General features: G+C 35.8%; 1 protein-coding gene across 2 annotated transcripts in view; it reads left to right on the top strand.

The window, feature by feature from the left end:
• The window catches only part of LOC133522764 (lysine-specific histone demethylase 1A), a 441,475-nt gene that overhangs the window by 42,715 nt on the left and 382,495 nt on the right, over positions 1–16,265 (top strand). The gene's annotated exons all lie outside the window — the stretch shown is intronic.

Genomic DNA, 16,265 nt, shown 5'->3' with positions numbered 1-16,265 from the left:
AAGCCACGTTTATTACGTATTGAAATTGTATTGAAAAGTAATAGTTCCCACACGAACGAGCCTCCTATTGAATAACAAAGCTTGTAAAACTGACCATTTTTAATAAGATAGAAGTCTGATCCGGTGATCGGTAGTTTCCTACTGGAAGCCGACAATTGTAGTGCTCATCTTTTAGAATCATCTAGACATAACATTACGTAAATGATTGTTTATTTTACTGGTTTTCGTGCAATTCATTCCAAAAAGTTGTTTACAATTATGTCGATTTATGGTTAGCAAATCAGCGGTTAGTGGCAATAACAGAAAATGTTATCTCATTACTAGGTTGGGAAATCTATCTTTACTACCCCAAGCAGGTAGTAATGAGAATTTATCTAGCCTCTATTTCATAAAGCACGCTAAGCTGCTCAAGATCATGACTGTTTGTATTAAGTTCAGTTGCGTTGTGGACTTGTAAAGGATTTGCGATTTTAGAACATAACAAAATGTTGTTAAATCTCGAATTTAGTTTAGTTACTGTCAGTCAAGTACCTAAACTTCCGGTCCATTTCCTAAATATGGCTAACGATCATTTAATTGACGCAAGTTATTGTATAATATCCTCTAAATGGCAAAATTATATTACTATTAACAATTTAGTCATTGGAATGAAACGAAATGTTATGAAAATCTAAATAAAAGAAAAAATATTTACATTATTATAAATGTCGTTCTTACCTACCTATACAGTCTGGCCCGTAATACCAATTTGAACAGGTCAGTAAAATTGGCATTCTGTCGATACGAAAACTTAGGTATGGTTGTCAATAAAACACAACCGTTATTAAAATGCTATTAATTAATAGTATTTATTATCAACCTAATACAAAGCGGTACTTTTCGCCTAAAAACATGCCATACTTTGAGCTTTAGGTACGTATAAGCTCTTCGGAAACAAAAACAAACATCATCACGGCGCACAATATCGTATTCGTCAGGTAAACCATTAATAAGTGATCTGCGTATCCGGTGTGTATTTTGCATAATTATGGCAAGCACGCATGTGCCATGCGCCCCGGGACCGCTCGCGGCGTTTGGGAACCTGCAGTATATTCCTATTGAATATATGACTCAGACGATTCGGACGTTCAGGTCAGCCAGTAAAATTGTGATCATGAGATTGATAAGGTTCTGGTTACCGTTGAGGCTTACGTCCGTTCGTGGCGTAGAACGTCATCAGCCAGAGGGCCTACCGCGAACATCGAAGTGGCATCTTTCTCTTTTACTCCAGTAAAAACGTAATTATAGTGACATAGATAGTTCGAAATTTACGAACTTCGATTTTCGCGGTTTTAGCCCTGAGCAGATGACAATTAGGTACCGAAAAACGTAGCGATGAAAGGCGCCAATAAATCGATGTACTGTTTATAGGTACAGTCAAGGAATTAAATATCGATACGGACAAAGTTCCAAAAATATGTACACACTACCTTGATGTATGGGTAATACGAGCGTTTATACATATTTTTGGCACTTTTTCCGTGTCGATATTTAATACCTTGACTGTACACATATGGGAAGATAACTTTCGACAGCTATGTTATTTTGCGGCTGGATTTGCCCAGTGATGGCAGTATAGTTCCATTTTTATCACTTGTCACTATGCCCGTCACTTTCGCGCTTACATACTCGTACTTGTTAGAACGCGCCAGGCATGGCGACAAATGATAAAGAGCCGACCATCTTAGCCCTACAGGATTGAGTCTTTCGACTTACTTAGAGCTCACTAGGAATATTGGTTACTTCCGGAGATCGACTCGCATCCTATCAGTCTGATTGAAATTACACCCCTGATGGCGTTACAACTCCTACTAGATACCTATCCACCTCTGTTGTTTCCACAAACCCGTATCAAATATTAAAGTATACTTCTAAGTTCATTCTTGTGGTCTATGAAATAAAGTTGATATAGAGACAAACGTAAATGAGAAATATGAGTTTTAGCGTGGATACAGTTGAGTATTCGTGAAACAACCACCTGATTACGCTGCACGCTACTAATTATAATTCGCAATATCAATTATCCCTTTTTCGTTTTGTTATAGATAAATATAAGAATTATTACGTTACAGAAGATGATCCTATTATATTCAAATGAGAAAACTATCGAAAAAACCCCGACGAGGTTTTGTTGGTATTAGTATTCTAATTATTTTGCCTTCAGCATGAATACGTTCCACATTTCCGTTCCCACGCATTATTTTTTTGCAATTATCATAACATAAATAACGTGCTTGTTTAATATTCATAGTAGTGTTTTTATTTGCTATGGATGACTCAAGTTGACACTCAAATTAAAACCACCGCTATCATTTTCCTCCTGCCATTGATTGAATAAATCAACACTCGACTTCCACAAGTCTTGTCCCGCCAAACATCAAAGTTTAGCCTGCGGGCTATGTATCAGTGCTCATGTGAGATACTAAGCAATGCATTACGTCACCTGACCCCAACCAGGCCCAATATTCTCATCACAGAACGAGTGTCGCCGAGTGCTCAGCTCACGGTAGCCAGTTTATCTATATGACGATATAATATCATCACGTTTCTCTTGCTTTTAAGGTATTTTTAGAAACTTATATTTAACTTGCCCTGTTAGTATGTATGGGACAAATCTTGCAAGTTAAATTTGACCCACTTTCCGGTTTCCGATGAAGCTGAAAATTTGCATACATATGTAAGTCGGATGACAATGCAATATTATGGTACCATCAAGATGATGGAAACAGGAGGTAGCCATAGGAACTCTGTGATAAAACAATGCAACCTAATTGTGTTTGGAGTTTTTTAGAATTGTCTCGTTGAGTATTAGTTGCCTATGGGAATAAAAGTACAGTCAGCGATAAAAGCTTGTACCAAAAATGAAATTTTTGCCAAAAACTTATTTATAACATAGGTAATTAATTATTTTTATGTAAGTTATAGTTTGAATCTTTAACGTATCTTATTTGTTCTCAACGTTTATTTATTTTTGTCCTATTACATCAGGCAAGATTATTTCGTGGCACGTGGCACTGGTGGATTCAATTGGGTACACTTCAACAAAAAAAAAAACCAGCCAAGTGCGAGTCGAACTCGCGCCCAAGGGACTTCGCACATTTTTTTACAATGCCTTTTTATTAAGTCCAACTCGCGCTTCAGTGTGGACTCAAAGGTAAAGAAGAATTTTACCATTTAACTTAAATTTATAAAATAAAATATATTTGAGATTCTCACTATGGACCCTTTCATTTGACATATAACACGATATAGTTTGCAAAACTTTTTTCAAAACTAGTTTAAAACTCATTTATGTACGTTCCATCGGGGTCCACGGGACGTCTTTGGGTCAGAGACTTACATATGTGTACCACATTTCAACTAAATTGGTCCAGTGGTTTCAGAGCACGGACCATGGTGGGGACCATGGTGTGACCCACGCCACCCACGGACCGGTAGACAGACGCACGAGTGATCATATAAGGGTTTAGTTTTTTTTTTTCATTTTGAGGTACAGAACCCTAAAAAGGTTCATTCTATCCCGCATTATAACGTGAACCTTAGATTTGACTGACAAACTACATAACCAAGACAGAAGTCGTATATTACGAGCACCTACTCGTACATAAAGTTCATACAATATGTTGTGGCCGGAAACTCGGACTTGTAAAATTCTTCAACTACATCCTCTGGCTAAATAATAGGATCAAAAATACGTTGGTTCTCCTCAAACGATTGCTTGCCTGTGGTCGCTACACGATAGCAATAACAGTCCAGCTATCTCGCGTGTGCAACCACCGAATATTAATAGCGTTAATATTTCTCTCGGTGCAGCGGAGACAGGCCGTGACGCTTTAACTATGAGTTTAGCGCTCACTAAATGTCAAATGTTTGTATAGGGTATACTTATGCCCCATCTACATATGTAGTCTACTTTCCCGTAGATACGTTGATCATGAGTATCATGACTGGTGCTCAATTCACCACTTGACAATAGGGATGATGATACATTCTATAAAAGTATGAGCGAATCGCCTAGCGTGGTATGGGCATGTGATGCGGAGGGATGAAAGTCATGTGACGAGAAAGGTATTACGAATGAATGTGGAGGGATGGAACGGCAGAGGAAGACCTAGGAAACGGTGGATGGATTGTGTGAGAGATGACATGAAACGAACGCGAGTGAACGATGAGATGACGGGTGACAGAAAGATATGGAAGGAAAAGACATGCTGCGCCGACCCCAAATGAATGGGATAAGGGCAAGCGAATGATGAGACTATAAAAAATTAATATGAAAAGATGTGATAATGGTTGCTTAACGGAAAGCTACTTTGTATTTAGATGTAGGGTTTATATCGCCGAATGGGACTGATACAACTGTCTGATTTAGACTTGCATTAATAAATAATCCACAAAAATGTTTTATGTCTAATAATATCAATAATAAACAAAGACAATGTTAAATCGGTGTGCGATTAAAAATTATACAGGTATGTCAAAAAAAATTACTTATTCATTTCGTTTATAGTCTATTTTTTATCCCGTAGACTAAAATGACATTTCATGTGTTGCTAGTTTTTTACGTCTTATAAATAGTGATGTGCTACAACCGGCAATAACCGAAAATTAACTATTGGGAGTTACTTATATAGGCATGTAACACCATTTTGAGGCTTTTAGAAAGTTTGTATCCAGGTCTATTCTATACACAATATTTCTCATATTTAAAAGCGATTTTATTGTAAGATTAACAGTCACCTCGAAGCTCATAATGCAATTTTTAAATGTTTGAGTGGATTAGTAGTGAGTAGATTTTATTTATTGTTTACTTCCTATCATGTAGTGAGTATATTTTATTCATTGTTTATTTTGAATCTAAAATTACTTTAATATTTATCGGTTATTCACAAACCAAAATCAAAGATCAGCACTATTTGTTTTAAGCTGGTCACATTATTTCTACGTTTGACATTTGTGGTTGTCATTTTAGTCTACGGAATAAAAAAAGTAGGTACTCTTATGTTAACAAAACATGCATTATACGACATATGCATTATTTTTCACCCTATTCCATCGAACCGATTGCGGAGTTCTGCTACAGACTTGTCCTCGTTAATGCCTAATTTACGTACTAGTTTATTTCATTGCATATTTCTTTCTGTCACTCTACCTATTTGTTAGAGAAACGTGTTCGAATTTGAACACGTTGATGTATTAGTGGATTTAGTTATTACCTGGTTAGTGTGTTTCCTAATTGCTGTTGTTTTGCATCTTCTTTTTTTTGTTTTATCGAATATGTTAGTAACTGCTGAGTTCTTAAGCCTACCATATCCTTTGTGGTGCAGACTTCTTATTCGCAAAAACTGTCGTTACACACTTTATCTTCGCTTTTTTACCATGATTAACTATTGAAAGTTTTAAATGCAAGAAATTTATTTTGCTACGTAGCTATATTTGTGTAGAAATAAGATTTCTTACTATATATAGCTAAAATTTATATCTATTGCTTTTTCCCAATGAATAATGTCAGAGCTTTAAGTTTGCAATTGGCTACTGGAATTTGAATATATAGTATTCCTCAAGTCGATGGTGGTCTATCTTGCTTCTGCGTACTAGGTTACTACCACCTGCGGCGGCTAAGTCCCGGTGCCTCCCGATAATGAATACGAGTTAATTAAACGACATTAGTCCATACACCGCCGCCACACGACGAGAGATCTCCGATACCTGGGAACATACACTCTCATTTACAGTGATCGGGTAGGGTGTGCACCTTTGGGAGTTTGCATAAGGTGGATATACTTTGTCATTGTAGTAGTGTTTTGATGGCCGGGCTACTTAGTTACATAATAGGCAGCGTATTGTGACAGGAAAAATCAGGGATTTTTTGGACGCCCAATGTTTATACGCACGGATAGGCTTCTCGAAACCACAGGGGATTTTAGGCGCATTTACATGACAGTGAAGTTTTAATGAAAACGGAATCTAGCACTTTATTTTATCTCCTATGAAAACAAAACGTCGGCTAGTAATACAAATTACTTTTCATGAAACGGACTCCCAGGTAGAAATATTTCCGTTAAAAGTTAAAAATTAATGAAAATTGTTTTCGTTGACAGTCCAATTCGTATGTAATGTACTCAATGAGGTACTCAAAAATGTTTGAACACGCACTCTAACGTCTTGACAATAAAGGCGTGTTCAGATATTTGTGAGCACCTTGGCCGCTCCGATATATTTGATGGTGACTGTACACTGATGCAGAATGTCTCACCGATGTCATTCAGTTATCATGCATTTCGCTCGCACTTGTCCGTACATGTATGATAACTATATTCAAATATAATTTTTATGCCTGTGTACGTTCGAATTGGCCTGTAAGACGGGTTAAATTGACATTATGGTTCTTTTGTAAGCAGTGGGTCTTGCCCAATTAATACATCAAACATTATAAGTGTATTTCTGCTTTCATTTGATTTGTGTTAGGATATCCGTGCTACGTCAAGTGTATAATATTAATGAGAAATTAATTGCACTTCCTTTTCTAAAACTACACCGTTTCTACTCAGTGGTCTAAATTGGCAAACTGTATTCCGCAATAGTAAATATTTGAAGACGGAAACGTTTGTATATGCTTTTCAGGTTTATAGTGCTCGTTATTGTTGTAGTTTATGGCCACTTAATTTATCGAATATAATTTTATAGTATAATAAGGTATGTAACGTTAAAGTGTACACTGTAATTTAAATTTGTCATTTTAGTTAATAAGAATACTGGTTACGTAACTAAGTAATCATTCATTGTTAGATTATATAAAATAACGTAACAATTCAAATAAGCTTGAAAATTAAATAACCTTCAAAAGTACAAAACAAATATAAAAACCACTTCGATTACATTCTAAAGACCAAGTTAATTAAATATAAGTATAATTCACGTTACAATTCAAGATTTTGTTCTGTTCGGAGAAAAAAATAGTTAAGATTGTAAAAACTTCCGTTAACAGAAAGGTTCTTAACTTAGAGAAAAATGTGTTACATGGTTACTCTGTCCACGACGTAGGAAGTGCATTGTAAATACGGACAGCCATGTGGTACCAATTTTATTCTTATTTACTTATAATCTACTTTTTGGGACTACTAAAACTTTATGCGCTTTTCAATGTTACATTTATGATCAAATAAGTCCAAATTGCATTTATCGAATTTACACATTTCTTTGATATATAAGCTCGGAATTGTCAGGATTCCATATTTTTAAACAACGACCTGGATGACTCTGACCGCTTGACTCCCGCTATAGCCCTCACGCATTTTTCCACCCCATAATACTAATCCATAGCGCAATGCAAAAGTAACATATCTATGATAAACAAGCAGCGCGATTTTGTCTGAAGTGATACACTTCAGCTTTTTTTATGGCATAAATAAATTTATTAATTTTAGAGCAAACTATGTCGATTCGTTGTTTCCAACTTGAATATTCGTCTATATATTGATATAGACGATAATTCAAGTTGGAAAGACCTAGGAAAATTGTATGCGATAAGTACTTCTTCAATTTGCTCATAAAAACGTACATGAAAAATATATGAATAGGTAGGTAAGTTCGTATTGTAGTAATTTACGACAATAGGTACAATTTTTACATGAATGCATAAAGTTACGAGTATATAGAAAATCACATTAAAAACATGGCCAAATATATTCCTTAATATTGTATATTGAATGTTTGCCTTGGAATCCCGTTATTTGATTCAAATTAAATTAATATTCTTCACTAAGAATTGTAGAGGAATTAACTACATTACATATGCTCAAGTTACCTCAAGTAGGCTCAAGGTAAGTAGGTATTTATAACGTGTACATTTAAATAACGTGAACAAGAAGCGGTTATTAATTTGGTATGCATATGATATTACTTTATATACTTAGAGCTTGCACCAATAAATAAATAAGCGCAAGAGAAGTAAATTTGGAGTTATATCATATTAACACCAAACTTACAGCAGATTTTTAAAGTTCTAATCCACCAAGCACCTAAGTTGAGCTCTAAAACACTCGATAGCTTTTAGGATACACGGGTCACATGAAAATTTACGACCACGCGTGCTGTGATACTGCCATAGGTCATGTAGATACATCATGTTCCGTTACTGCTGACTTGAAGCTATGCAAAGGATCATTCTCCAGCGACGAATCAATTAAAAACACCGGTATTCTGAGGCTAGTCACGTAGTAAAATTAGATATATTACTACAATATCGTGATAGTATTAAGTAAGTAGTAGTAGATACTAATCGTGGGTGGCCGGCTTCATACCTATAAATCAATACATAGGATACAATTACAATATATGTATATTATATATATGCCGTCTTTTACATTTAAGTCTATAGAATTATAAATAACAGACTGAAATAAAACAAAGTGAAAAAAAGATGCAGAGACTTGATAAACGATTGCCTATATGAATATGCCCGTAAAATATTTTTATCATAGCTCCGCGCACGATATCTCTGTTTGCAGCGTCTCATATCCCTTGTGCTGGAATTGTGGTCATTTTGAGTGGCTTCCAGGCATATTATTATATACTGCCTACCTACCCAATGTTCCACTTTATTTTTGTGTTTAAACCAGGTGGAATATTTTTTAAATTAAAATGCATTTGTGTTTTAACTTCGTTTCGTTTGCTAACTGTTCGCAAGAACTGTACCTTCACTAAAACATATGACACAACCATGACAACACCAATGTTTAATGACATGCTTTATCGGTGTGTGTAATGCATAATATAATTATAAAAAAAAGTGTCATATATTTGTTATAATGCCATTTGATATATTATTATATGTTATAATGTAATTTTTATTATACGTTTCTTTAGTTATATTGTTATTTCATATAAACTGTCATTGATATAATTCCTATTGTAATATAATTTTTAAATAGTATATGAGGTATACATGTTTTATAATGGCTTTTGTTATATAGTATTTTTGTATAGGTAACGTAATACTTTATACAATTTTATCATGTATTTAACATGTATTGTCTAACATCTTTTGTCATATTTAATTTAATGATAACGTAAAGTTTTACATAATTTTTATAACAAGTAGTGCTCAGGCCGTATAAATAAGCACAGATTATCATCCCACTTCACCCAACCTACCTTATTTTTCCAAGGTTTTTGATTAGCGGAGGCCGTAGCTCAAACCTTACCTAGATCACTTTTTTGCTAGGTATTTTATTCTACGGGGGGTCAAAGTTCTAACTTAACCTAACCCTCCTTTGCTAGGTAGTTACGTCAAAATTATTTTCGTTGTCGTGTTTCTGACCACTCTGTCATGCGTGTATCTCCATAAAATAAATAATAAAAGTCGAGTGCTATTGCATGTCTTTCTATAGTCCGTTTTGTTTAGCATTAGAAAGAAGGTAAGCGATTTTGATGTGTCTTTTTATTGAAAAACACTTTTGAAAAATAAGTCACGGCAAATATATAACAATTGTAATCATTTTTAAAAATCGTTTTTCAATAAAAAGACATGGCAAGATTGTTTACCTTTTTTCTAATGCTAAAAAAACGAACTATAGCTGTAGATTATATTTTACATGAGAAAAATTAAAAACAAAATTTCATCTCTTACAAAAAGCTCCACTCCGTCACATTTTTTGGGGACAAAAAATAAGACAACAAAAAGAACTTTGACACAGGTATTCGTTTGTGCAGAGTCGCAGTTCCAACCGCAACCTAACCCATTTATTTCATGCAACTAATTATGCCACACAAAAAATTATGTGATGTCACTTGTTAGCTTAAATAATATGTTTTAGACTATGTAATCATTATGGCAATGTATATTAGACGGAGTGTAAATATACCTGATGATCATTATACCAATAACAACATTATGTATGCCGTTAATTACGCTATTCAAAATAACGATATATCAAACTATAATATATGAAAAGTAATTATAAAAAATGTAGTGCACTCGGATGATAAACTATGGGTTATCCGATTTCATTAGTTACCAAATAAATGATGACACAAATTTAACTCCTCTGAAGTACAGAAACTAGGGCTACACCGTCTTTAGCTAGAGGAAAGTAATTAAGTTCATTGCTGTTGGTAATCGCTGGATACACTGAAACACAATGTCGTGTTCTTAGTTGTTTTAATGGGATCTAGTAGTTTAATATGAATATAAGTTAATAGTACATTTCGATGCTTGTGCGGAAAGTATGTCATTATTGAAGTGTAGTGAAGAATGACATTTCCGCACGTGCAAAAAATAAGAAAAACAACAAGTATTTTATTATGAATGTTCTAAACATAGAAACAATTGTTAATATAAAACATTGTACTATTATTGCTTAAGTATCGTTATTTACGATTATTTGTGTATCGTTTATTTAAATTGTATAAAAAAATATCGAATGTTTTGGAAACTTAAAACATGCTTGCAGTAAGAAAAAATGCCTCTTCTTTGACATGCGTTTCGGCAGCTATTGCGTTCCATTCAGACAACTTATTGAGAACGGTTTTTCAATGTTAAAAAATAAACGTGTTATAATGATGAAGAAGTAAGTAATAAAATATAAAATATGTATATTTTTATTATTCTTACATTAACAGTACGTTTTTATGTTCATTACGACTTTTAAAGGAAACTAACATTAACAATTATCAATAAGTAGTTATGAATTGGAACAAGTATAAATTAAAAAACTTGGAAAAGTGAAAAGCACTAGTTCGGCACACATTACACAGTAGTGAATAATGCATTACACATATCCTTTTTGTGTACTCACGTACTGTGGTGCTGTGCGTGTTAATGCTTTCTAAATTAATAATTGATGTTTTCTAGTGATTATACAAAATGTTGTTTTTACTCTTAGTACCAAACTGGTCGGTAATTGTATAACGATTGTGCTTCGCTTACGGGAACAGAAATTAGAACATAAATGTCTGTCTCTGATAGCCCAGATACATTTTTAACGTTTAATTAGTAGTGAAGTCTTTATTTTAATTAAGGTGTCTGATGATTAGTTCGAGACGAAAATAGCACATGTGTGAGTCGTGCATCACTTGACATTACCAGCTGTAGTAGGTGTCGAACTTTATGATACGCGCGTTTGGTCTCAGTTAGTGATATTGTAATGATGTATTGTTTCAGGTAAGTAGGCGGGCCGCTTGAGCAACCGAGCGATGAGAAGTTCGATACACATATGAAACGCGATGAAGCAATGCCCGTGAGTTATGCGATTATTAACATTCAACGATCAGTCATGGCTTCTCGTGACTATTTAAATTTACCCTTTATAAAGTCACCAATTATTTTCTGTATTCCCATCGCAGTAATGCGTCCTACTGATTTATAATTTCCAGTTATCTTATATTTCAACAGGCGAAAAGTTTACGTCAGCAATAAAGGATCACTTGCGCGAAAATCGGCCGCAATTGAATTATGTAAGCTCGTGCTCTGATATGATAAGGGTGGGGAGCGATCGGCAGTGCTTTTATTGTGTTGCTATAATCTGGAATATCGCGAAGGACTTGCGTCGGAATGCGACTTTATTTTAATATTTAATAACTCCCGGTCGGGTGCAGATACCGTCTGCTCGGAGGCGATTCGCTGCTCGTTTTTCTCGGTTATCGAACAACTTTTGTGTCACGCTTCCGTTCTTATTCGTTTTTCTTAATCATGCCAATGATCAGTGTAGAGTGGCTTACTCTGCTTAAGTACAATTCCAACCTTAATAAACTAAAATAGAATAGTTTTTATTTATGTAATGCGTTACATTTTTAAAACAAACTGAAAGACAATTGATTAATTTTAATGCCCTTCGGGAATGGGTACCGTATGAGTAATGCACGTATAAAGGTACTCGTTGCGTCGTCATAAAGCAGCAACGCGAATCTACTCCATTGTTCAGCTGCAAATAAATTGTAAACATAATTACGGGGCATCACGAGGCGCGCCGAAGCTTAGGAGAGCGCCATCAGTTTCTTTGAGCTGTTAAATTTGACGCCTCCCTACATAAATTGTTAGAAAGCGCGGCCTGCGCACGTGACGTGCAAATAAAAATACTAATTCAAGTGGGAATTTATCGTCTAATTGTTTCGAATTTATGAGTTCGCCGGCACATTGTTGTGAGACGATAGCCGCACCACTGCATAAAGCAGTGTAACGAGCGCTCGAACTACTTCGGTAAACATCGTGACCGACCATATTTACTCTATATTTTTTTCTGCTTCTCAGGTTACGGTTTACAGCATCCCATAACCACTATTTAGTATGAAGGTATCAGTGCATCAGATTTCATGCCTTTTAAAGTCCTGCATGAAGTTTACATTTTGATGCAGTAAAATTGAGGATCGTAACTTTGTATTAGGTTGATAAATCCTATGTCAGTGCCTATAAATTACATTGCAATTTACTCTTTATAGCATCCATATTATGAATCAATCTTATTATCAAAGTTTCTGTACATTTCTCGTTTATATTAGGATTTCGTAAGCAAACGTTGTCAAAGATAGCTAACACTACAATAGCAAGACTATTTTAAGGACATCAATTCTTTCCTCATTTCTTCATAAGTAATATTGCCAAGGTTAAGTACCTACGTATTAAGTGAGATAATAGTAATGCCACAAGTAGGTCAGGGACATGATCCGCGGCTTGCTCTGGTGTTTGCCATTCGTTCCTGTTTCTTCACTGGCTATTATTTATTCCGGACTATTTTTTGCCCTTATTTACGTGCGGGCGGCGAACGTGAAGGCTCCTGATAGACGTAACAGATAAAAGGCGTGTCCGCGAAGCTACCCTGGCAATTTTCGTGCTTTTTGAAACGACGCCAACAATTTATTTGCTGTCTGCTCTACTCTGGGCGCCGTCGATACGGAAGGAAACACTTCACTTTGATATTTTTTACTATCGTCCCGGAATTGATTAAACGTGAAGAATTTAATGTGGCGGAACGCGGATCCACGCTCCCGAAGTCGATTGCGAAACGGGCGTGGGAAAAGAGGCTTTATTGAGTATTTATGGAAGTGAAATATTTCGGGAATCCCGTTTATTGGCTCGCCGTCCGTTCGCTTGTCAATTTCATCGCCTTTTAATCTTTGTAATCAAAGTGTAACGAGTCATGAGATGTGATTATTTGCATGGTGACGGTGCATGCGATCTTTCTTTAATTACCGTTTTATCATGCTCTCAGATTTCCCGACCGTTATTTCTATTTATACGTCACATGATATTTTCAATTCAAAATGTAACTACTAGATTTTAAGTATAATGAGATTATTTTCGCCACTTAGCGTTTTCCCACGCAATTGAATGCAAATTACTTAAGTGTCGTATCCTCGTATCGTAACCGGGTGAAGTACATCGTATGAGAAATTAAAATGTCTGTGACAACAGCGCCACCTGAAGGCAGTCGGAAGCATGGATATGATATTTTTATTTCCATTTTAAACCATGGAAAATTCTCACATTTAGTAAATAAGGGCACGCTTATTAACCACGTTAGTTGTGATAACTTCACCAGTGACATTTGAGTGACGAACAAATTGTCTGTCCCTCAGGCTGAATATCGTTGCGGCCCGGATGCAAACCATTCTGACCCTAATTCTTGAGGAAATTGCTTGTTCCATTCTTACATTATGTACATTGTCAATGTCATATTTTTAATTTTCATTTTTGTTAATACCTAACCAACAATATTGAATTTCGCCTTTAGGAGGAACGGATATTGTGTGTTTTCTTTATCTATGTTCAATCAAGGTTTGTACAATTTATATGCATAAATATTTTTAATTATACGGATAGCCTACACCCAAAGAGTTCAACTAGATGGCCGTCGGGCTCTAAAAACAACACATATTGTAGCTTGCCTGAAATCATTGGAATCAGTGGAGCCACTGATTGACGCCTTCTTTGATAATGTCAAATTCATCATTGGTGACAAAACAGTTTAACTCCACTTGGTATGTACACTTAACAAAGTTACCTACTGGAAAAGAAACGGCTAACGTTTTTAACGAATCTTTAACTTCATTACTAAACGCGACATAGATATAGTTTAGATAACATCGGGTACGAGCGAGGTGCCAAAATAAGCGTTTGCGCGGTCGGAAACCGGAACAGGAAATGCAAGTAAATGATCTTTCGCTCAAGGACAATACTATTAGAGGAAACGTTTTCCTTTTCAATTTCCTCACGCACCGGCCGTCAGCCGTCCGTGATCTTGGATTTGTTCGATCATGAAAATATATAGCTTCATTCGAGCGATCGCTATCGGAAAAGCTCCTTAATCGGTTTTCTTTTATATGAAAATGGACTTTTAGATTTATTGCACCATTTTGGTTGCGTTCCAATAGCCAAAAAACGTGATATACGCCTGGGCTGCCTCAAAATTGCACACTAAACAAAAATTTAACAACGTGCTGATCCATATTTTAGGCGGTGCCTCCTACGAGGCGACGCTTGAGCATTTTCTATGAAAGAAAATTGCTTAGGGAAACTACGGTTACGTAGATTTCTTATTGTGCGTCGAAATGTACCACACAGCCCACGGTGCCGGATTTTTTAAATGGCCAATAATGTCGTTACGTTGATTTTAATACAATTGTTACCGTTTGCAAAACTTGCACCTTTGCTACACATGCCAATACATGTAGTTCAAAACATGTACAGGTCACAAAACATCTCTATGTACAAAAGCTTTACTGTGTAACAGACTTACGAATTATGTTTTGCATGTTTGTATTGTTTGTATACTTAACGCGTGATTGATTAGCTTTATTAGGGTTGTAAAGTTTGTGCGTAGTCCAGATCCTCATAGGCAAGAGCTTATTAGCTGGTCGAAGCATCCGGATATGATGATAACCAATGAACGACGTGGCACCCGGTGGTTGGAAGTGAAGTACAGTTTAGTTATCTAATGAAAAACTGGTCTTACTATAGCGATGTACTCGGAAATATGTCGCCTGTGAACTTGTGAGAGCGTAATTAACTAAGGCTTCAGCCGTTTAAATGTCGCCGGTTGGCAGTGCATGTAGCATGCCGTATGTCTTCATAAGGGTTAATTTGGCGAGTTGCGATAACGGCGCACGCACTCGCTCGCGTGTCGGGTGTGCGCGCACGCGCATCGTAAATCTTGCCGCTGTTGCACTGACAGGAGAACTTTTTTTAGGATTGGCCGAATAAAATCTTCGTCGACAGGTTATGACCTTATGCCTTGTTTAGGTTGTTGTGTAATTATTTGGGGTGCACTACAATAGGCATTATATCAATGACAGTTTTTTTGTTATATTGTGATTTCATCTAGAAATCACAATATAACAAAAAAAACGTATAATAAACATTACATTATAACATATATTACATTATAATATTATATCAAATGGCATTATAACAAATGTATGATAGTTTTTTTTATAATTATATTAAGCATTACACACCCAATTATTAGGTTAATAAGCTGCGAATTCGAAGACACGAACTAGAAGCAACATCAATAAAACTACAAGGAGAGGATCACACTACACGCTAACGGCTATAACAAACATTTGAGAAAGTAAAATAAAATGATTGCATTTTCGAATCTAAAAACAGCAACGACATGACATAAGACGGAAAATTGTAAGTTGAAACATCCAAAAAAAAGTTGACTTAATAAGATCATAAATTCTTCTGTGTATTTGACTGTGTTATGTTCAGCCTAACTATGATGATGTAATCCTGTTATCCCTCATTAGGGCATAGGTCTCGCAGAAGAATTTTCCATTTGGCGCGATCCTGAGCGGCTAGTTCTAGCTCTTTTCAGCCGACTCCTGTTTAGCCAGAAACCTAACTGTACACGCATAAAACCATATCCTGTTCCCAACAGCAACTGTGCAGGTGCATTGAATTCATTGGTATGCACCCACTGAGACTTAATGAAGTCGCTAACCAATTAATGTCTAATCAACGGCTCACGTGATTGCAAACATCGCGATCTATAAACGTTAACGCGATCGACGTTTCACTGTGCAAACGGTTCTGAAGCGCAAGGTTATTCTCATTCGTTTACCGAGCGGTGGCGAATTTAGTTTTTAACTCAACCAGCGTCCATGATCTCGAATTTAATATTAGCTATATGTAATTCGAGCGCACTGTTACTGGATTGCTTAAGCTTTGAACTCGCCTGTGCTTGTTAAGCTATCGTGATGACATCCCAGCTTCGATGCCGTTG

This window comes from Cydia pomonella, chromosome 11, assembly GCF_033807575.1.
Source record: "Cydia pomonella isolate Wapato2018A chromosome 11, ilCydPomo1, whole genome shotgun sequence".
Taxonomy (NCBI): domain Eukaryota; kingdom Metazoa; phylum Arthropoda; class Insecta; order Lepidoptera; family Tortricidae; genus Cydia; species Cydia pomonella.
This window is presented reverse-complemented; position numbering and strand designations above follow the sequence as displayed.